Source organism: Crinia signifera, chromosome 2 (genome assembly GCF_055691185.1).
Source record: "Crinia signifera chromosome 2, ASM5569118v1, whole genome shotgun sequence".
In the NCBI taxonomy this organism is placed as follows: domain Eukaryota; kingdom Metazoa; phylum Chordata; class Amphibia; order Anura; family Myobatrachidae; genus Crinia; species Crinia signifera.
Window position 1 is genome coordinate 148011547 of NC_139218.1, and position 24854 is coordinate 148036400.

The window sequence follows — 24854 nt, forward strand, 5'->3', positions numbered from 1 at the left end:
TATATATTTATTCACTCCATATATTTTTTTTAACAGGGCAGCTTGATGCTGCTTCTGCTGCTGCTGCGGAGGGGAGGGGGGAGGAGGGAGGAGGGAGGAGGGCAGCGCTGCTGCGCTGAGCTGCCGGGGGAGCCGGGGACGCTGCTGCTGCTGCTGCGGTGAGTGCCCGGCGGGTGGGAGGGGGGTGCTGCACATCGGAGGTGATCGGTGCTGTACCTGACAGCACCGATCACCACCGATCCCTGTGTTACCGAGCGGCTTAGCCGCCGGTAACACAGGAAACGCTGTGAATGGCTGTTCAGATTTGAACAGCCAATCACAGCGATCGCCGACCGGGGGGGGCACCCCTGCCCCCCCTGGGCGGCGAGGGGGGATGTCTGCTGTCAGGGACAGCAGACATCACCTAACTGTCACTGCGTCTCTAGACGCAGTGACAGTTTGAAACCATGACGTACATTTATGCCATGTGTCGGGAAGTACTTCCCGACCATGACGTAAATGTACGTCAAATGTCGGGAAGGGGTTAAATTTAGAACAAATGATGGATGAAAGCAGGCAGGCCGGCCATTTTTTTCACGCTCATTGGACTTGTTTAATGCAATGCACCTTTGTATATTCACATGCATTCGCTTCATGCTGTAACCACTGTGCATAAAAATTTGGAAACATGGCATACAGTGTATCATTTGCTGTCTAAGTCATGTTTCCCATATTTTCCATTGCAAGATACAAGCCGGTTTGAGTGTTTGGGGCACATTTTAGCTAAAATCATCCTACGGGGCCTAACTGCTTATGCTAAAGCCTGCCTATTTTGAATGGCGTAGTGGTCACTGCAACCTCCAAAAAAATCAGGACTTACTACCCCAATAACCTGCTAACTCACCCCTGAAATACTTACTTATTCACACTATTTTGTTCATTTGACTTGTTTCTAATTTGAAATGCCCATTTTTGTGGGGCCAGAAAGGTGCGTCTTTAAAAGGCGATTTCTACGATACCCCACTTTTGCGCGTCGGACAGCGACTTTTTCCGGAAACGCCGAAAAACCGCAATTTTCAGGAGAAACGAGACGTACATCCTCCCCCTCTGCCGCCCACCCACCCAACTGACAGCCAGCCAGCAGACAAGCACAGAGAGTTCCGTGGGTCTGTCTGTGATGTCATAAAGGGCCTGCTGATCAATGGCCAGCTCTCTGATTGGCTGCTGTGTTTGATTGACAGATTGAATCTGGCAGCTGATTGGCTGTCTACCCTAAAGTGCATTACACACCCCTGATGGTACCACTGGCTAAGACTCCACCTCAGCTCATTGATTAATTATAAATTTAGAACAAATGATGGATGAAAGCAGGCAAGCCGGCCATTTTTTTCACGCTCATTGGACTTGTTTAATGCAATGCACCTGTGTATATTCACATGCATTCACTTCATGCTGTAACCACTGTGCATAAAAATTTGGAAACATGGCATACAGTGTATCATTTGCTGTCTAAGTCATGTTTCCCATATTTTCCATTGCAAGATACAAGCCGGTTTGAGTGTTTGGGGCACATTTTAGCTAAAATCATCCTACGGGGCCTAAATGCTTATGCTAAAGCCTGCCTATTTTGAATGGCGTAGTGGTCACTGCAACCTCCAAAAAAATCAGGAGGTACTTGTTTCCTAGAACGGCCACAATCGTGAGTGATCGTGGCTCTTAATTAAGGGACACGATCCTCACGATGTGGCCGATTTTTGACACTTTTTTCACTTTGATTGACAGAAATCGGGTCAATCGGTCGGTCGCGACCAATTAAAATCGGCCGCGATGCGACCGACCGATTGACCCGATTTTTCCATAGACTTCAATGTTAAAAAATCTTTTAACATTGAAATCGGGAGGATCTTGTCGGTCTTGTGCCATTATAATGGCACAAGATGAGATGGACTTGATTAAGTCCATCTCACATAGGGAAAAATGTTAAAAAAGGTGAAATGGGCCAATATGACCCATTTCACATTTTTTATGTGCCCGCCATGACCCCACGATAGACATCAACCCGAAGCGTGGCGAGCGCAGCGAGCCCGCGAGGGGCGGCGGTGCGCGTCCTCCGACCTTTTCATTCCCCTACTATCCACTAGGGCGTGGAGTGAGAATAGAATAGTGTGGCAAACGCAGCGAGCCCCGCGAGGGGACGCGTATACCTGTGAAGTTAGACGCGTCCCCTCGCGGGGCTCGCTGCGCTCGCCACGCTTCGGGCTCGGTGGCTCGCTGCGCTCGCCACACTATTCTATTCTCACTCCACGCCCTAGTGGATAGTAGGGGAATGAAAAGGTCGGAGGACGCGCACCGCCGCCCCTCGCGGGCTCGCTGCGCTCGCCACGCTTCGGGTTCACGTCTATCGTGGGGTCTAGCCCACTTAGTAACATTTGTGGGGGCAATTGAAATTAATGAGGTGAAAAAAAAAAAAAATCGGGTGAAAAATCGGTCGATCGGATCGGTCGCATCGTATGCGACCAAATCGCATGCGATGCGATCGATCCGATTTTTTATCTTACGACCACAACGATCTAAATCGTTGTGGCCGTTCTAGGAAACAAGTACCAATCAGGACTTACTACCCCAATAACCTGCTAACTCACCCCTGAAATACTTACTTATTCACACTATTTTGTTCATTTGACTTGTTTCTAATTTGAAATGCCCATTTTTGTGGGGCCAGAAAGGTGCGTCTTTAAAAGGCGATTTCTACGATACCCCACTTTTGCGCGTCGGACCGCGACTTTTTCCGGAAACGCTGAAAAACCGCAATTTTCAGGAGAAACGAGACGTACATCCTCCCCCTCTGCCGCCCACCCACCCAACTGACAGCCAGCCAGCAGACAAGCACAGAGAGTTCCGTGGGTCTGTCTGTGATGTCATAAAGGGCCTGCTGATCAATGGCCAGCTCTCTGATTGGCTGCTGTGTTTGATTGACAGATTGAATCTGGCAGCTGATTGGCTGTCTACCCTAAAGTGCATTACACACCCCTGATGGTACCACTGGCTAAGACTCCACCTCAGCTCATTGATTAATTATAAATTTAGAACAAATGATGGATGAAAGCAGGCAGGCCGGCCATTTTTTTCACGCTCATTGGACTTGTTTAATGCAATGCACCTTTGTATATTCACATGCATTCGCTTCATGCTGTAACCACTGTGCATAAAAATTTGGAAACATGGCATACAGTGTATCATTTGCTGTCTAAGTCATGTTTCCCATATTTTCCATTGCAAGATACAAGCCGGTTTGAGTGTTTGGGGCACATTTTAGCTAAAATCATCCTACGGGGCCTAACTGCTTATGCCAAAGCCTGCCTATTTTGAATGGCGTAGTGGTCACTGCAACCTCCAAAAAAATCAGGACTTACTACCCCAATAACCTGCTAACTCACCCCTGAAATACTTACTTATTCACACTATTTTGTTCATTTGACTTGTTTCTAATTTGAAATGCCCATTTTTGTGGGGCCAGAAAGGTGCGTCTTTAAAAGGTGATTTCTACGATACCCCACTTTTGCGCGTCGGACCGCGACTTTTTCCGGAAACGCCGAAAAACCGCAATTTTCAGGAGAAACGAGACGTACATCCTCCCCCTCTGCCGCCCACCCACCCAACTGACAGCCAGCCAGCAGACAAGCACAGAGAGTTCCGTGGGTCTGTCTGTGATGTCATAAAGGGCCTGCTGATCAATGGCCAGCTCTCTGATTGGCTGCTGTGTTTGATTGACAGATTGAATCTGGCAGCTGATTGGCTGTCTACCCTAAAGTGCATTACACACCCCTGATGGTACCACTGGCTAAGACTCCACCTCAGCTCATTGATAAATTATAAATTTAGAACAAATGATGGATGAAAGCAGGCAGGCCGGCCATTTTTTTCACGCTCATTGGACTTGTTTAATGCAATGCACCTGTGTATATTCACATGCATTCACTTCATGCTGTAACCACTGTGCATAAAAATTTGGAAACATGGCATACAGTGTATCATTTGCTGTCTAAGTCATGTTTCCCATATTTTCCATTGCAAGATACAAGCCGGTTTGAGTGTTTGGGGCACATTTTAGCTAAAATCATCCTACGGGGCCTAACTGCTTATGCTAAAGCCTGCCTATTTTGAATGGCGTAGTGGTCACTGCAACCTCCAAAAAAATCAGGACTTACTACCCCAATAACCTGCTAACTCACCCCTGAAATACTTACTTATTCACACTATTTTGTTCATTTGACTTGTTTCTAATTTGAAATGCCCATTTTTGTGGGGCCAGAAAGGTGCGTCTTTAAAAGGCGATTTCTACGATACCCCACTTTTGCGCGTCGGACCGCGACTTTTTCCGGAAACGCTGAAAAACCGCAATTTTCAGGAGAAACGAGACGTACATCCTCCCCCTCTGCCGCCCACCCACCCAACTGACAGCCAGCCAGCAGACAAGCACAGAGAGTTCCGTGGGTCTGTCTGTGATGTCATAAAGGGCCTGCTGATCAATGGCCAGCTCTCTGATTGGCTGCTGTGTTTGATTGACAGATTGAATCTGGCAGCTGATTGGCTGTCTACCCTAAAGTGCATTACACACCCCTGATGGTACCACTGGCTAAGACTCCACCTCAGCTCATTGATTAATTATAAATTTAGAACAAATGATGGATGAAAGCAGGCAGGCCGGCCATTTTTTTCACGCTCATTGGACTTGTTTAATGCAATGCACCTTTGTATATTCACATGCATTCGCTTCATGCTGTAACCACTGTGCATAAAAATTTGGAAACATGGCATACAGTGTATCATTTGCTGTCTAAGTCATGTTTCCCATATTTTCCATTGCAAGATACAAGCCGGTTTGAGTGTTTGGGGCACATTTTAGCTAAAATCATCCTACGGGGCCTAACTGCTTATGCCAAAGCCTGCCTATTTTGAATGGCGTAGTGGTCACTGCAACCTCCAAAAAAATCAGGACTTACTACCCCAATAACCTGCTAACTCACCCCTGAAATACTTACTTATTCACACTATTTTGTTCATTTGACTTGTTTCTAATTTGAAATGCCCATTTTTGTGGGGCCAGAAAGGTGCGTCTTTAAAAGGTGATTTCTACGATACCCCACTTTTGCGCGTCGGACCGCGACTTTTTCCGGAAACGCCGAAAAACCGCAATTTTCAGGAGAAACGAGACGTACATCCTCCCCCTCTGCCGCCCACCCACCCAACTGACAGCCAGCCAGCAGACAAGCACAGAGAGTTCCGTGGGTCTGTCTGTGATGTCATAAAGGGCCTGCTGATCAATGGCCAGCTCTCTGATTGGCTGCTGTGTTTGATTGACAGATTGAATCTGGCAGCTGATTGGCTGTCTACCCTAAAGTGCATTACACACCCCTGATGGTACCACTGGCTAAGACTCCACCTCAGCTCATTGATAAATTATAAATTTAGAACAAATGATGGATGAAAGCAGGCAGGCCGGCCATTTTTTTCACGCTCATTGGACTTGTTTAATGCAATGCACCTGTGTATATTCACATGCATTCACTTCATGCTGTAACCACTGTGCATAAAAATTTGGAAACATGGCATACAGTGTATCATTTGCTGTCTAAGTCATGTTTCCCATATTTTCCATTGCAAGATACAAGCCGGTTTGAGTGTTTGGGGCACATTTTAGCTAAAATCATCCTACGGGGCCTAACTGCTTATGCTAAAGCCTGCCTATTTTGAATGGCGTAGTGGTCACTGCAACCTCCAAAAAAATCAGGACTTACTACCCCAATAACCTGCTAACTCACCCCTGAAATACTTACTTATTCACACTATTTTGTTCATTTGACTTGTTTCTAATTTGAAATGCCCATTTTTGTGGGGCCAGAAAGGTGCGTCTTTAAAAGGCGATTTCTACGATACCCCACTTTTGCGCGTCGGACCGCGACTTTTTCCGGAAACGCCGAAAAACCGCAATTTTCAGGAGAAACGAGATGTACATCCTCCCCCTCTGCCGCCCACCCACCCAACTGACAGCCAGCCAGCAGACAAGCACAGAGAGTTCCGTGGGTCTGTCTGTGATGTCATAAAGGGCCTGCTGATCAATGGCCAGCTCTCTGATTGGCTGCTGTGTTTGATTGACAGATTGAATCTGGCAGCTGATTGGCTGTCTACCCTAAAGTGCATTACACACCCCTGATGGTACCACTGGCTAAGACTCCACCTCAGCTCATTGATTAATTATAAATTTAGAACAAATGATGGATGAAAGCAGGCAAGCCGGCCATTTTTTTCACGCTCATTGGACTTGTTTAATGCAATGCACCTGTGTATATTCACATGCATTCACTTCATGCTGTAACCACTGTGCATAAAAAATTGGAAACATGGCATACAGTGTATCATTTGCTGTCTAAGTCATGTTTCCCATATTTTCCATTGCAAGATACAAGCCGGTTTGAGTGTTTGGGGCACATTTTAGCTAAAATCATCCTACGGGGCCTAAATGCTTATGCTAAAGCCTGCCTATTTTGAATGGCGTAGTGGTCACTGCAACCTCCAAAAAAATCAGGACTTACTACCCCAATAACCTGCTAACTCACCCCTGAAATACTTACTTATTCACACTATTTTGTTCATTTGACTTGTTTCTAATTTGAAATGCCCATTTTTGTGGGGCCAGAAAGGTGCGTCTTTAAAAGGCGATTTCTACGATACCCCACTTTTGCGCGTCGGACCGCGACTTTTTCCGGAAACGCTGAAAAACCGCAATTTTCAGGAGAAACGAGACGTACATCCTCCCCCTCTGCCGCCCACCCACCCAACTGACAGCCAGCCAGCAGACAAGCACAGAGAGTTCCGTGGGTCTGTCTGTGATGTCATAAAGGGCCTGCTGATCAATGGCCAGCTCTCTGATTGGCTGCTGTGTTTGATTGACAGATTGAATCTGGCAGCTGATTGGCTGTCTACCCTAAAGTGCATTACACACCCCTGATGGTACCACTGGCTAAGACTCCACCTCAGCTCATTGATTAATTATAAATTTAGAACAAATGATGGATGAAAGCAGGCAGGCCGGCCATTTTTTTCATGCTCATTGGACTTGTTTAATGCAATGCACCTTTGTATATTCACATGCATTCGCTTCATGCTGTAACCACTGTGCATAAAAATTTGGAAACATGTCATACAGTGTATCATTTGCTGTCTAAGTCATGTTTCCCATATTTTCCATTGCAAGATACAAGCCGGTTTGAGTGTTTGGGGCACATTTTAGCTAAAATCATCCTACGGGGCCTAACTGCTTATGCCAAAGCCTGCCTATTTTGAATGGCGTAGTGGTCACTGCAACCTCCAAAAAAATCAGGACTTACTACCCCAATAACCTGCTAACTCACCCCTGAAATACTTACTTATTCACACTATTTTGTTCATTTGACTTGTTTCTAATTTGAAATGCCCATTTTTGTGGGGCCAGAAAGGTGCGTCTTTAAAAGGCGATTTCTACGATACCCCACTTTTGCGCGTCGGACCGCGACTTTTTCCGGAAACGCCGAAAAACCGCAATTTTCAGGAGAAACGAGACGTACATCCTCCCCCTCTGCCGCCCACCCACCCAACTGACAGCCAGCCAGCAGACAAGCACAGAGAGTTCCGTGGGTCTGTCTGTGATGTCATAAAGGGCCTGCTGATCAATGGCCAGCTCTCTGATTGGCTGCTGTGTTTGATTGACAGATTGAATCTGGCAGCTGATTGGCTGTCTACCCTAAAGTGCATTACACACCCCTGATGGTACCACTGGCTAAGACTCCACCTCAGCTCATTGATTAATTATAAATTTAGAACAAATGATGGATGAAAGCAGGCAGGCCGGCCATTTTTTTCACGCTCATTGGACTTGTTTAATGCAATGCACCTGTGTATATTCACATGCATTCACTTCATGCTGTAACCACTGTGCATAAAAATTTGGAAACATGGCATACAGTGTATCATTTGCTGTCTAAGTCATGTTTCCCATATTTTCCATTGCAAGATACAAGCCGGTTTGAGTGTTTGGGGCACATTTTAGCTAAAATCATCCTACGGGGCCTAACTGCTTATGCTAAAGCCTGCCTATTTTGAATGGCGTAGTGGTCACTGCAACCTCCAAAAAAATCAGGACTTACTACCCCAATAACCTGCTAACTCACCCCTGAAATACTTACTTATTCACACTATTTTGTTCATTTGACTTGTTTCTAATTTGAAATGCCCATTTTTGTGGGGCCAGAAAGGTGCGTCTTTAAAAGGCGATTTCTACGATACCCCACTTTTGCGCGTCGGACCGCGACTTTTTCCGGAAACGCCGAAAAACCGCAATTTTCAGGAGAAACGAGACGTACATCCTCCCCCTCTGCCGCCCACCCACCCAACTGACAGCCAGCCAGCAGACAAGCACAGAGAGTTCAGTGGGTCTGTCTGTGATGTCATAAAGGGCCTGCTGATCAATGGCCAGCTCTCTGATTGGCTGCTGTGTTTGATTGACAGATTGAATCTGGCAGCTGATTGGCTGTCTACCCTAAAGTGCATTACACACCCCTGATGGTACCACTGGCTAAGACTCCACCTCAGCTCATTGATTAATTATAAATTTAGAACAAATGATGGATGAAAGCAGGCAGGCCGGCCATTTTTTTCACGCTCATTGGACTTGTTTAATGCAATGCACCTGTGTATATTCACATGCATTCACTTCATGCTGTAACCACTGTGCATAAAAATTTGGAAACATGGCATACAGTGTATCATTTGCTGTCTAAGTCATGTTTCCCATATTTTCCATTGCAAGATACAAGCCGGTTTGAGTGTTTGGGGCACATTTTAGCTAAAATCATCCTACGGGGCCTAACTGCTTATGCTAAAGCCTGCCTATTTTGAATGGCGTAGTGGTCACTGCAACCTCCAAAAAAATCAGGACTTACTACCCCAATAACCTGCTAACTCACCCCTGAAATACTTACTTATTCACACTATTTTGTTCATTTGACTTGTTTCTAATTTGAAATGCCCATTTTTGTGGGGCCAGAAAGGTGCGTCTTTAAAAGGCGATTTCTACGATACCCCACTTTTGCGCGTCGGACCGCGACTTTTTCCGGAAACGCCGAAAAACCGCAATTTTCAGGAGAAACGAGACGTACATCCTCCCCCTCTGCCGCCCACCCACCCAACTGACAGCCAGCCAGCAGACAAGCACAGAGAGTTCCGTGGGTCTGTCTGTGATGTCATAAAGGGCCTGCTGATCAATGGCCAGCTCTCTGATTGGCTGCTGTGTTTGATTGACAGATTGAATCTGGCAGCTGATTGGCTGTCTACCCTAAAGTGCATTACACACCCCTGATGGTACCACTGGCTAAGACTCCACCTCAGCTCATTGATTAATTATAAATTTAGAACAAATGATGGATGAAAGCAGGCAGGCCGGCCATTTTTTTCACGCTCATTGGACTTGTTTAATGCAATGCACCTGTGTATATTCACATGCATTCACTTCATGCTGTAACCACTGTGCATAAAAATTTGGAAACATGGCATACAGTGTATCATTTGCTGTCTAAGTCATGTTTCCCATATTTTCCATTGCAAGATACAAGCCGGTTTGAGTGTTTGGGGCACATTTTAGCTAAAATCATCCTACGGGGCCTAAATGCTTACTGTATGCTAAAGCCTGCCTATTTTGAATGGCGTAGTGGTCACTGCAACCTCCAAAAAAATCAGGACTTACTACCCCAATAACCTGCTAACTCACCCCTGAAATACTTACTTATTCACACTATTTTGTTCATTTGACTTGTTTCTAATTTGAAATGCCCATTTTTGTGGGGCCAGAAAGGTGCGTCTTTAAAAGGCGATTTCTACGATACCCCACTTTTGCGCGTCGGACCGCGACTTTTTCCGGAAACGCTGAAAAACCGCAATTTTCAGGAGAAACGAGACGTACATCCTCCCCCTCTGCCGCCCACCCACCCAACTGACAGCCAGCCAGCAGACAAGCACAGAGAGTTCCGTGGGTCTGTCTGTGATGTCATAAAGGGCCTGCTGATCAATGGCCAGCTCTCTGATTGGCTGCTGTGTTTGATTGACAGATTGAATCTGGCAGCTGATTGGCTGTCTACCCTAAAGTGCATTACACACCCCTGATGGTACCACTGGCTAAGACTCCACCTCAGCTCATTGATTAATTATAAATTTAGAATAAATGATGGATGAAAGCAGGCAGGCCGGCCATTTTTTTCACGCTCATTGGACTTGTTTAATGCAATGCACCTTTGTATATTCACATGCATTCGCTTCATGCTGTAACCACTGTGCATAAAAATTTGGAAACATGGCATACAGTGTATCATTTGCTGTCTAAGTCATGTTTCCCATATTTTCCATTGCAAGATACAAGCCGGTTTGAGTGTTTGGGGCACATTTTAGCTAAAATCATCCTACGGGGCCTAACTGCTTATGCCAAAGCCTGCCTATTTTGAATGGCGTAGTGGTCAATGCAACCTCCAAAAAAATCAGGACTTACTACCCCAATAACCTGCTAACTCACCCCTGAAATACTTACTTATTCACACTATTTTGTTCATTTGACTTGTTTCTAATTTGAAATGCCCATTTTTGTGGGGCCAGAAAGGTGCGTCTTTAAAAGGCGATTTCTACGATACCCCACTTTTGCGCGTCGGACCGCGACTTTTTCCGGAAACGCAGAAAAACCGCAATTTTCAGGAGAAACGAGACGTACATCCTCCCCCTCTGCCGCCCACCCACCCAACTGACAGCCAGCCAGCAGACAAGCACAGAGAGTTCCGTGGGTCTGTCTGTGATGTCATAAAGGGCCTGCTGATCAATGGCCAGCTCTCTGATTGGCTGCTGTGTTTGATTGACAGATTGAATCTGGCAGCTGATTGGCTGTCTACCCTAAAGTGCATTACACACACCTGATGGTACCACTGGCTAAGACTCCACCTCAGCTCATTGATTAATTATAAATTTAGAACAAATGATGGATGAAAGCAGGCAGGCCGGCCATTTTTTTCACGCTCATTGGACTTGTTTAATGCAATGCACCTGTGTATATTCACATGCATTCACTTCATGCTGTAACCACTGTGCATAAAAATTTGGAAACATGGCATACAGTGTATCATTTGCTGTCTAAGTCATGTTTCCCATATTTTCCATTGCAAGATACAAGCCGGTTTGAGTGTTTGGGGCACATTTTAGCTAAAATCATCCTACGGGGCCTAAATGCTTATGCTAAAGCCTGCCTATTTTGAATGGCGTAGTGGTCACTGCAACCTCCAAAAAAATCAGGACTTACTACCCCAATAACCTGCTAACTCACCCCTGAAATACTTACTTATTCACACTATTTTGTTCATTTGACTTGTTTCTAATTTGAAATGCCCATTTTTGTGGGGCCAGAAAGGTGCGTCTTTAAAAGGCGATTTCTACGATACCCCACTTTTGCGCGTCGGACCGCGACTTTTTCCGGAAACGCTGAAAAACCGCAATTTTCAGGAGAAACGAGACGTACATCCTCCCCCTCTGCCGCCCACCCACCCAACTGACAGCCAGCCAGCAGACAAGCACAGAGAGTTCCGTGGGTCTGTCTGTGATGTCATAAAGGGCCTGCTGATCAATGGCCAGCTCTCTGATTGGCTGCTGTGTTTGATTGACAGATTGAATCTGGCAGCTGATTGGCTGTCTACCCTAAAGTGCATTACACACCCCTGATGGTACCACTGGCTAAGACTCCACCTCAGCTCATTGATTAATTATAAATTTAGAACAAATGATGGATGAAAGCAGGCAGGCCGGCCATTTTTTTCACGCTCATTGGACTTGTTTAATGCAATGCACCTTTGTATATTCACATGCATTCGCTTCATGCTGTAACCACTGTGCATAAAAATTTGGAAACATGGCATACAGTGTATCATTTGCTGTCTAAGTCATGTTTCCCATATTTTCCATTGCAAGATACAAGCCGGTTTGAGTGTTTGGGGCACATTTTAGCTAAAATCATCCTACGGGGCCTAACTGCTTATGCCAAAGCCTGCCTATTTTGAATGGCGTAGTGGTCAATGCAACCTCCAAAAAAATCAGGACTTACTACCCCAATAACCTGCTAACTCACCCCTGAAATACTTACTTATTCACACTATTTTGTTCATTTGACTTGTTTCTAATTTGAAATGCCCATTTTTGTGGGGCCAGAAAGGTGCGTCTTTAAAAGGCGATTTCTACGATACCCCACTTTTGCGCGTCGGACCGCGACTTTTTCCGGAAACGCCGAAAAACCGCAATTTTCAGGAGAAATGAGACGTACATCCTCCCCCTCTGCCGCCCACCCACCCAACTGACAGCCAGCCAGCAGACAAGCACAGAGAGTTCCGTGGGTCTGTCTGTGATGTCATAAAGGGCCTGCTGATCAATGGCCAGCTCTCTGATTGGCTGCTGTGTTTGATTGACAGATTGAATCTGGCAGCTGATTGGCTGTCTACCCTAAAGTGCATTACACACCCCTGATGGTACCACTGGCTAAGACTCCACCTCAGCTCATTGATTAATTATAAATTTAGAACAAATGATGGATGAAAGCAGGCAGGCCGGCCATTTTTTTCACGCTCATTGGACTTGTTTAATGCAATGCACCTTTGTATATTCACATGCATTCGCTTCATGCTGTAACCACTGTGCATAAAAATTTGGAAACATGGCATACAGTGTATCATTTGCTGTCTAAGTCATGTTTCCCATATTTTCCATTGCAAGATACAAGCCGGTTTGAGTGTTTGGGGCACATTTTAGCTAAAATCATCCTACGGGGCCTAACTGCTTATGCTAAAGCCTGCCTATTTTGAATGGCGTAGTGGTCACTGCAACCTCCAAAAAAATCAGGACTTACTACCCCAATAACCTGCTAACTCACCCCTGAAATACTTACTTATTCACACTATTTTGTTCATTTGACTTGTTTCTAATTTGAAATGCCCATTTTTGTGGGGCCAGAAAGGTGCATCTTTAAAAGGCGATTTCTACGATACCCCACTTTTGCGCGTCGGACCGCGACTTTTTCCGGAAACGCCGAAAAACCGCAATTTTCAGGAGAAACGAGACGTACATCCTCCCCCTCTGCCGCCCACCCACCCAACTGACAGCCAGCCAGCAGACAAGCACAGAGAGTTCCGTGGGTCTGTCTGTGATGTCATAAAGGGCCTGCTGATCAATGGCCAGCTCTCTGATTGGCTGCTGTGTTTGATTGACAGATTGAATCTGGCAGCTGATTGGCTGTCTACCCTAAAGTGCATTACACACCCCTGATGGTACCACTGGCTAAGACTCCACCTCAGCTCATTGATTAATTATAAATTTAGAACAAATGATGGATGAAAGCAGGCAAGCCGGCCATTTTTTTCACGCTCATTGGACTTGTTTAATGCAATGCACCTGTGTATATTCACATGCATTCACTTCATGCTGTAACCACTGTGCATAAAAATTTGGAAACATGGCATACAGTGTATCATTTGCTGTCTAAGTCATGTTTCCCATATTTTCCATTGCAAGATACAAGCCGGTTTGAGTGTTTGGGGCACATTTTAGCTAAAATCATCCTACGGGGCCTAAATGCTTATGCTAAAGCCTGCCTATTTTGAATGGCGTAGTGGTCACTGCAACCTCCAAAAAAATCAGGACTTACTACCCCAATAACCTGCTAACTCACCCCTGAAATACTTACTTATTCACACTATTTTGTTCATTTGACTTGTTTCTAATTTGAAATGCCCATTTTTGTGGGGCCAGAAAGGTGCGTCTTTAAAAGGCGATTTCTACGATACCCCACTTTTGCGCGTCGGACCGCGACTTTTTCCGGAAACGCCGAAAAAACGCAATTTTCAGGAGAAACGAGATGTACATCCACCCCCTCTGCCGCCCACCCACCCAACTGACAGCCAGCCAGCAGACAAGCACAGAGAGTTCCGTGGGTCTGTCTGTGATGTCATAAAGGGCCTGCTGATCAATGGCCAGCTCTCTGATTGGCTGCTGTGTTTGATTGACAGATTGAATCTGGCAGCTGATTGGCTGTCTACCCTAAAGTGCATTACACACCCCTGATGGTACCACTGGCTAAGACTCCACCTCAGCTCATTGATTAATTATAAATTTAGAACAAATGATGGATGAAAGCAGGCAGGCCGGCCATTTTTTTCACGCTCATTGGACTTGTTTAATGCAATGCACCTGTGTATATTCACATGCATTCACTTCATGCTGTAACCACTGTGCATAAAAATTTGGAAACATGGCATACAGTGTATCATTTGCTGTCTAAGTCATGTTTCCCATATTTTCCATTGCAAGATACAAGCCGGTTTGAGTGTTTGGGGCACATTTTAGCTAAAATTATCCTACGGGGCCTAACTGCTTATGCTAAAGCCTGCCTATTTTGAATGGCGTAGTGGTCACTGCCACCTCCAAAAAAATCAGGACTTACTACCCCAATAACCTGCTAACTCACCCCTGAAATACTTACTTATTCACACTATTTTGTTCATTTGACTTGTTTCTAATTTGAAATGCCCATTTTTGTGGGGCCAGAAAGGTGCGTCTTTAAAAGGCGATTTCTACGATACCCCACTTTTGCGCGTCGGACCGCGACTTTTTCCGGAAACGCCGAAAAACCGCAATTTTCAGGAGAAACGAGACGTACATCCTCCCCCTCTGCCGCCCACCCACCCAACTGACAGCCAGCCAGCAGACAAGCACAGAGAGTTCCGTGGGTCTGTCTGTGATGTCATAAAGGGCCTGCTGATCAATGGCCAGCTCTCTGATTGGCTGCTGTGTTTGATTGACAGATTGAATCTGGCAGCTGATTGGCTGTCTACCCTAAAGTGCATTACACACCCCTGATGGTACCACTGGCTAAGACTCCACCTCAGCTCATTGATTAATTATAAATTTAGAACAAATGATGGATGAAAGCAGGCAGGCCGGCCATTTTTTTCACGCTCATTGGACTTGTTTAATGCAATGCACCTGTGTATATTCACATGCATTCACTTCATGCTGTAACCACTGTGCATAAAAATTTGGAAACATGGCATACAGTGTATCATTTGCTGTCTAAGTCATGTTTCCCATATTTTCCATTGCAAGATACAAGCCGGTTTGAGTGTTTGGGGCACATTTTAGCTAAAATCATCCTACGGGGCCTAAATGCTTATGCTAAAGCCTGCCTATTTTGAATGGCGTAGTGGTCACTGCAACCTCCAAAAAAATCAGGACTTACTACCCCAATAACCTGCTAACTCACCCCTGAAATACTTACTTATTCACACTATTTTGTTCATTTGACTTGTTTCTAATTTGAAATGCCCATTTTTGGCGGGCCAGAAAGGTGCGTCTTTAAAAGGCGATTTCTACGATACCCCACTTTTGCGCGTCGGACCGCGACTTTTTCCGGAAACGCTGAAAAACCGCAATTTTCAGGAGAAACGAGACGTACATCCTCCCCCTCTGCCGCCCACCCACCCAACTGACAGCCAGCCAGCAGACAAGCACAGAGAGTTCCGTGGGTCTGTCTGTGATGTCATAAAGGGCCTGCTGATCAATGGCCAGCTCTCTGATTGGCTGCTGTGTTTGATTGACAGATTGAATCTGGCAGCTGATTGGCTGTCTACCCTAAAGTGCATTACACACCCCTGATGGTACCACTGGCTAAGACTCCACCTCAGCTCATTGATTAATTATAAATTTAGAACAAATGATGGATGAAAGCAGGAAGGCCGGCCATTTTTTTCACGCTCATTGGACTTGTTTAATGCAATGCACCTTTGTATATTCACATGCATTCGCTTCATGCTGTAACCACTGTGCATAAAAATTTGGAAACATGGCATACAGTGTATCATTTGCTGTCTAAGTCATGTTTCCCATATTTTCCATTGCAAGATACAAGCCGGTTTGAGTGTTTGGGGCACATTTTAGCTAAAATCATCCTACGGGGCCTAACTGCTTATGCCAAAGCCTGCCTATTTTGAATGGCGTAGTGGTCAATGCAACCTCCAAAAAAATTCAGGACTTACTACCCCAATAACCTGCTAACTCACCCCTGAAATACTTACTTATTCACACTATTTTGTTCATTTGACTTGTTTCTAATTTGAAATGCCCATTTTTGTGGGGCCAGAAAGGTGCGTCTTTAAAAGGCGATTTCTACGATACCCCACTTTTGCGCGTCGGACCGCGACTTTTTCCGGAAACGCCGAAAAACCGCAATTTTCAGGAGAAACGAGACGTACATCCTCCCCCTCTGCCGCCCACCCACCCAACTGACAGCCAGCCAGCAGACAAGCACAGAGAGTTCCGTGGGTCTGTCTGTGATGTCATAAAGGGCCTGCTGATCAATGGCCAGCTCTCTGATTGGCTGCTGTGTTTGATTGACAGATTGAATCTGGCAGCTGATTGGCTGTCTACCCTAAAGTGCATTACACACCCCTGATGGTACCACTGGCTAAGACTCCACCTCAGCTCATTGATTAATTATAAATTTAGAACAAATGATGGATGAAAGCAGGCAGGCCGGCCATTTTTTTCACGCTCATTGGACTTGTTTAATGCAATGCACCTTTGTATATTCACATGCATTCGCTTCATGCTGTAACCACTGTGCATAAAAATTTGGAAACATGGCATACAGTGTATCATTTGCTGTCTAAGTCATGTTTCCCATATTTTCCATTGCAAGATACAAGCCGGTTTGAGTGTTTGGGGCACATTTTAGCTAAAATCATCCTACGGGGCCTAACTGCTTATGCTAAAGCCTGCCTATTTTGAATGGCGTAGTGGTCACTGCAACCTCCAAAAAAATCAGGACTTACTACCCCAATAACCTGCTAACTCACCCCTGAAATACTTACTTATTCACACTATTTTGTTCATTTGACTTGTTTCTAATTTGAAATGCCCATTTTTGTGGGGCCAGAAAGGTGCGTCTTTAAAAGGCGATTTCTACGATACCCCACTTTTGCGCGTCGGACCGCGACTTTTTCCGGAAACGCCGAAAAACCGCAATTTTCAGGAGAAACGAGACGTACATCCACCCCCTCTGCCGCCCACCCACCCAACTGACAGCCAGCCAGCAGACAAGCACAGAGAGTTCCGTGGGTCTGTCTGTGATGTCATAAAGGGCCTGCTGATCAATGGCCAGCTCTCTGATTGGCTGCTGTGTTTGATTGACAGATTGAATCTGGCAGCTGATTGGCTGTCTACCCTAAAGTGCATTACACACCCCTGATGGTACCACTGGCTAAGACTCCACCTCAGCTCATTGATTAATTATAAATTTAGAACAAATGATGGATGAAAGCAGGCAGGCCGGCCATTTTTTTCACGCTCATTGGACTTGTTTAATGCAATGCACCTGTGTATATTCACATGCATTCACTTCATGCTGTAACCACTGTGCATAAAAATTTGGAAACATGGCATACAGTGTATCATTTGCTGTCTAAGTCATGCTTCCCATATTTTCCATTGCAAGATACAAGCCGGTTTGAGTGTTTGGGGCACATTTTAGCTAAAATCATCCTACGGGGCCTAACTGCTTATGCTAAAGCCTGCCTATTTTGAATGGCGTAGTGGTCACTGCAACCTCCAAAAAAATCAGGACTTACTACCCCAATAACCTGCTAACTCACCCCTGAAATACTTACTTATTCACACTATTTTGTTCATTTGACTTGTTTCTAATTTGAAATGCCCATTTTTGTGGGGCCAGAAAGGTGCGTCTTTAAAAGGCGATTTCTACGATACCCCACTTTTGCGCGTCGGACCGCGACTTTTTCCGGAAACGCAGAAAAACCGCAATTTTCAGGAGAAACGAGACGTACATCCTCCCCCTCTGCCGCCCACCCACCCAACTGACAGCCAGCCAGCAGACAAGCACAGAGAGTTCCGTGGGTCTGTCTGTGATGTCATAAAGGGCCTGCTGATCAATGGCCAGCTCTCTGATTGGCTGCTGTGTTTGATTGACAGATTGAATCTGGCAGCTGATTGGCTGTCTACCCTAAAGTGCATTACACACCCCTGATGGTACCACTGGCTAAGACTCCACCTCAGCTCATTGATTAATTATAAATTTAGAACAAATGATGGATGAAAGCAGGCAGGCCGGCCATTTTTTTCACGCTCATTGGACTTGTTTAATGCAATGCACCTGTGTATATTCACATGCATTCACTTCATGCTGTAACCACTGTGCATACAAATTTGGAAACATGGCATACAGTGTATCATTTGCTGTCTAAGTCATGTTTCCCATATTTTCCATTGCAAGATACAAGCCGGTTTGAGTGTTTGGGGCACATTTTAGCTAAAATCATCCTACGGGGCCTAAATGCTTATGCTAAAGCCTGCCTATTTTGAATGGCGTAGTGGTCACTGCAACCTCCAAAAAAATCAGGACTTACTACCCCAATAACCTGCTAACTCACCCCTGAAATACTTACTTATTCACACTATTTTGTTCATTTGACTTGTTTCTAATTTGAAATGCCCATTTTTGTGGGGCCAGAAAGGTGCGTCTTTAAAAGGCGATTTCTACGATACCCCACTTTTGCGCGTCGGACCGCGACTTTTTCCGGAAACGCTGAAAAACCGCAATTTTCAGGAGAAACGAGACGTACATCCTCCCCCTCTGCCGCCCACCCACCCAACTGACAGCCAGCCAGCAGACAAGCACAGAGAGTTCCGTGGGTCTGTCTGTGATGTCATAAAGGGCCTGCTGATCAATGGCCAGCTCTCTGATTGGCTGCTGTGTTTGATTGACAGATTGAATCTGGCAGCTGATTGGCTGTCTACCCTAAAGTGCATTACACACCCCTGATGGTACCACTGGCTAAGACTCCACCTCAGCTCATTGATTAATTATAAATTTAGAACAAATGATGGATGAAAGCAGGCAGGCCGGCCATTTTTTTCACGCTCATTGGACTTGTTTAATGCAATGCACCTTTGTATATTCACATGCATTCGCTTCATGCTGTAACCACTGTGCATAAAAATTTGGAAACATGGCATACAGTGTATCATTTGCTGTCTAAGTCATGTTTCCCATATTTTCCATTGCAAGATACAAGCCGGTTTGAGTGTTTGGGGCACATTTTAGCTAAAATCATCCTACGGGGCCTAACTGCTTATGCCAAAGCCTGCCTATTTTGAATGGCGTAGTGGTCAATGCAACCTCCAAAAAAATCAGGACTTACTACCCCAATAACCTGCTAACTCACCCCTGAAATACTTACTTATTCACACTATTTTGTTCATTTGACTTGTTTCTAATTTGAAATGCCCATTTTTGTGGGGCCAGAAAGGTGCGTCTATAAAAGGCGATTTCTACGATACCTCACTTTTGCGCGTCGGACTGTGACTTTTTCCGGAAACGCCGAAAAACCGCAATTTTCAGGAGAAACGAGACGTACATCCTCCCCCTCTGCCGCCCACCCACCCAACTGACAGCCAGCCAGCAGACAAGCACAGAGAGTTCCGTGGGTCTGTCTGTGATGTCATAAAGGGCCTGCTGATCAATGGCCAGCTCTCTGATTGGCTGCTGTGTTTGATTGACAGATTGAATCTGGCAGCTGATTGGCTGTCTACCCTAAAGTGCATTACACACCCCTGATGGTACCACTGGCTAAGACTCCACCTCAGCTCATTGATTAATTATAAATTTAGAACAAATGATGGATGAAAGCAGGCAGGCCGGCCATTTTTTTCACGCTCATTGGACTTGTTTAATGCAATGCACCTTTGTATATTCACATGCATTCGCTTCATGCTGTAACCACTGTGCATAAAAATTTGGAAACATGGCATACAGTGTATCCTTTGCTGTCTAAGTCATGTTTCCCATATTTTCCATTGCAAGATACAAGCCGGTTTGAGTGTTTGGGGAACATTTTAGCTAAAATCATCCTACGGGGCCTAACTGCTTATGCTAAAGCCTGCCTATTTTGAACGGCGTAGTGGTCACTGCAACCTCCAAAAAAATCAGGACTTACTACCCCAATAACCTGCTAACTCACCCCTGAAATACTTACTTATTCACACTATTTTGTTCATTTGACTTGTTTCTAATTTGAAATGCCCATTTTTGTGGGGCCAGAAAGGTGCGTCTTTAAAAGGCGATTTCTACGATACCCCACTTTTGCGCGTCGGACCGCGACTTTTTCCGGAAACGCCGAAAAACCGCAATTTTCAGGAGAAACGAGACGTACATCCTCCCCCTCTGCCGCCCACCCACCCAACTGACAGCCAGCCAGCAGACAAGCACAGAGAGTTCCGTGGGTCTGTCTGTGATGTCATAAAGGGCCTGCTGATCAATGGCCAGCTCTCTGATTGGCTGCTGTGTTTGATTGACAGATTGAATCTGGCAGCTGATTGGCTGTCTACCCTAAAGTGCATTACACACCCCTGATGGTACCACTGGCTAAGACTCCACCTCAGCTCATTGATTAATTATAAATTTAGAACAAATGATGGATGAAAACAGGCAGGCCGGACATTTTTTTCACGCTCATTGGACTTATTTAATGCAATGCACCTTTGTATATTCACATGCATTCGCTTCATGCTGTAACCACTGTGCATAAAAATTTGGAAACATGGCATACAGTGTATCATTTGCTGTCTAAGTCATGTTTCCCATATTTTCCATTGCAAGATACAAGCCGGTTTGAGTGTTTGGGGCACATTTTAGCTAAAATCATCCTACGGGGCCTAACTGCTTATGCTAAAGCCTGCCTATTTTGAATGGCGTAGTGGTCACTGCAACCTCCAAAAAAATCAGGACTTACTACCCCAATAACCTGCTAACTCACCCCTGAAATACTTACTTATTCACACTATTTTGTTCATTTGACTTGTTTCTAATTTGAAATGCCCATTTTTGTGGGGCCAGAAAGGTGCGTCTTTAAAAGGCGATTTCTACGATACCCCACTTTTGCGCGTCGGACCGCGACTTTTTCCGGAAACGCAGAAAAAACGCAATTATCAGGAGAAACGAGACGTACATCCTCCCCCTCTGCCGCCCACCCACCCAACTGACAGCCAGCCAGCAGACAAGCACAGAGAGTTCCGTGGGTCTGTCTGTGATGTCATAAAGGGCCTGCTGATCAATGGCCAGCTCTCTGATTGGCTGCTGTGTTTGATTGACAGATTGAATCTGGCAGCTGATTGGCTGTCTACCCTAAAGTGCATTACACACCCCTGATGGTACCACTGGCTAAGACTCCACCTCAGCTCATTGATTAATTATAAATTTAGAACAAATGATGGATGAAAGCAGGCAGGCCGGCCATTTTTTTCACGCTCATTAGACTTGTTTAATGCAATGCACCTTTGTATATTCACATGCATTCGCTTCATGCTGTAACCACTGTGCATAAAAATTTGGAAACATGGCATACAGTGTATAATTTGCTGTCTAAGTCATGTTTCCCATATTTTCCATTGCAAGATACAAGCCGGTTTGAGTGTTTGGGGCACATTTTAGCTAAAATCATCCTACGGGGCCTAACTGCTTATGCTAAAGCCTGCCTATTTTGAATGGCGTAGTGGTCACTGCAACCTCCAAAAAAATCAGGACTTACTACCCCAATAACCTGCTAACTCACCCCTGAAATACTTACTTATTCACACTATTTTGTTCATTTGACTTGTTTCTAATTTGAAATGCCCATTTTTGTGGGGCCAGAAAGGTGCGTCTTTAAAAGGCGATTTCTACGATACCCCACTTTTGCGCGTCGGACCGCGACTTTTTCCGGAAACGCCGAAAAACCGCAATTTTCAGAAGAAACGAGACGTACATCCTCCCCCTCTGCCGCCCACCCACCCAACTGACAGCCAGCCAGCAGACAAGCACAGAGAGTTCCGTGGGTCTGTCTGTGATGTCATAAAGGGCCTGCTGATCAATGGCCAGCTCTCTGATTGGCTGCTGTGTTTGATTGACAGATTGAATCTGGCAGCTGATTGGCTGTCTACCCTAAAGTGCATTACACACCCCTGATGGTACCACTGGCTAAGACTCCACCTCAGCTCATTGATTAATTATAAATTTAGAACAAATGATGGATGAAAGCAGGCAGGCCGGCCATTTTTTCACGCTCATTGGACTTGTTTAATGCAATGCACCTTTGTATATTCACATGCATTCGCTTCATGCTGTAACCACTGTGCATACAAATTTGGAAACGTGGCATACAGTGTATCATTTGCTGTCTAAGTCATGTTTCCCATATTTTCCATTGCAAGATACAAGCCGGTTTGAGTGTTTGGGGCACATTATAGCTAAAATCATCCTACGGGGCATAACTGCTTATGCTAAAGCCTGCCTATTTTGAATGGCGTAGTGGTCACTGCAACCTCCAAAAAAATCAGGACTTACTACCCCAATAACCTGCTAACTCACCCCTGAAATACTTACTTATTCACACTATTTTGTTCATTTGACTTGTTTCTAATTAGAAATGCCCATTTTTGTGGGGCCAGAAAGGTGCGTCTTTAAAAGGCGATTTCTACGATACCCCACTTTTGCGCGTCGGACCGCGACTTTTTCCGGAAACGCCAAAAAACCGCAATTTTCAGGAGAAACGAGACGTACATCCTCCCCCTCTGCCGCCCACCCACCCAACTGACAGCCAGCCAGCAGACAAGCACAGAGAGTTCCGTGGGTCTGTCTGTGATGTCATAAAGGGCCTGCTGATCAATGGCCAGCTCTCTGATTGGCTGCTGTGTTTGATTGACAGATTGAATCTGGCAGCTGATTGGCTGTCTACCCTAAAGTGCATTACACACCCCTGATGGTACCACTGGCTAAGACTCCACCTCAGCTCATTGATTAATTATAAATTTAGAACAAATGATGGATGAAAGCAGGCAGGCTGTCCATTTTTTTCACGCTCATTGGACTTGTTTAATGCAATGCACCTTTGTATATTCACATGCATTCGCTTCATGCTGTAACCACTGTGCATAAAAATTTGGAAACATGGCATACAGTGTATCATTTGCTGTCTAAGTCATGTTTCCCATATTTTCCATTGCAAGATACAAGCCGGTTTGAGTGTTTGGGGCACATTTTAGCTAAAATCATCCTACGGGGCCTAACTGCTTATGCTAAAGCCTGCCTATTTTGAATGGCGTAGTGGTCACTGCAACCTCCAAAAAAATCAGGACTTACTACCCCAATAACCGGCTAACTCACCCCTGAAATACTTACTTATTCACACTATTTTGTTCATTTGAATTGTTTCTAATTTGAAATTATCATTTTTGTGGGGCCAGAAAGGTGCGTCTTTAAAAGGCGATTTCTACGATACCCCACTTTTGCGCGTCGGACCGCGACTTTTTCCGGAAACGCCGAAAAACCGCAATATTCAGGAGAAACGAGACGTACATCCTCCCCCTCTGCCGCCCACCCACCCAACTGACAGCCAGCCAGCAGACAAGCACAGAGAGTTCCGTGGGTCTGTCTGTGATGTCATAAAGGGCCTGCTGATCAATGGCCAGCTCTCTGATTGGCTGCTGTGTTTGATTGACAGATTGAATCTGGCACCTGATTGGCTGTCTACCCTAAAGTGCATTACACACCCCTGATGGTACCACTGGCTAAGACTCCACCTCAGCTCATTGATTAATTATAAATTTAGAACAAATGATGGATGAAAGCAGGCAGGCCGGCCATTTTTTTCACGCTCATTGGACTTGTTTAATGGAATGCACCTTTGTATATTCACATGCATTCGCTTCATGCTGTAACCACTGTGCATAAAAATTTGGAAACATGGCATACAGTGTATCATTTGCTGTCTAAGTCATGTTTCCCATATTTTCCATTGCAAGATACAAGCCGGTTTGAGTGTTTGGGGCACATTTTAGCTAAAATCATCCAACGGGGCCTAACTGCTTATGCTAAAGCCTGCCTATTTTGAATGGCGTAGTGGTCACTGCAACCTCCAAAAAAATCAGGACTTACTACCCCAATAACCTGCTAACTCACCCCTGAAATACTTACTTATTCACACTATTTTGTTCATTTGACTTGTTTCTAATTTGAAATGCCCATTTTTGTGGGGCCAGAAAGGTGCGTCTTTAAAAGGCGATTTCTACGATACCCCACTTTTGCGCGTCGGACCGCGACTTTTTCCGGAAACGCAGAAAAACCGCAATTTTCAGGAGAAACGAGACGCACATCCTCCCCCTCTGCCGCCCACCCACCCAACTGACAGCCAGCCAGCAGACAAGCACAGAGAGTTCCGTGGGTCTGTCTGTGATGTCATAAAGGGCCTGCTGATCAATGGCCAGCTCTCTGATTGGCTGCTGTGTTTGATTGACAGATTGAATCTGGCAGCTGATTGGCTGTCTACCCTAAAGTGCATTACACACCCCTGATGGTACCACTGGCTAAGACTCCACCTCAGCTCATTGATTAATTATAAATTTAGAACAAATGATGGATGAAAGCAGGCAAGCCGGCCATTTTTTTCACGCTCATTGGACTTGTTTAATGCAATGCACCTGTGTATATTCACATGCATTCACTTCATGCTGTAACCACTGTGCATAAAAATTTGGAAACATGGCATACAGTGTATCATTTGCTGTCTAAGTCATGTTTCCCATATTTTCCATTGCAAGATACAAGCCGGTTTGAGTGTTTGGGGCACATTTTAGCTAAAATCATCCTACGGGGCCTAAATGCTTATGCTAAAGCCTGCCTATTTTGAATGGCGTAGTGGTCACTGCAACCTCCAAAAAAATCA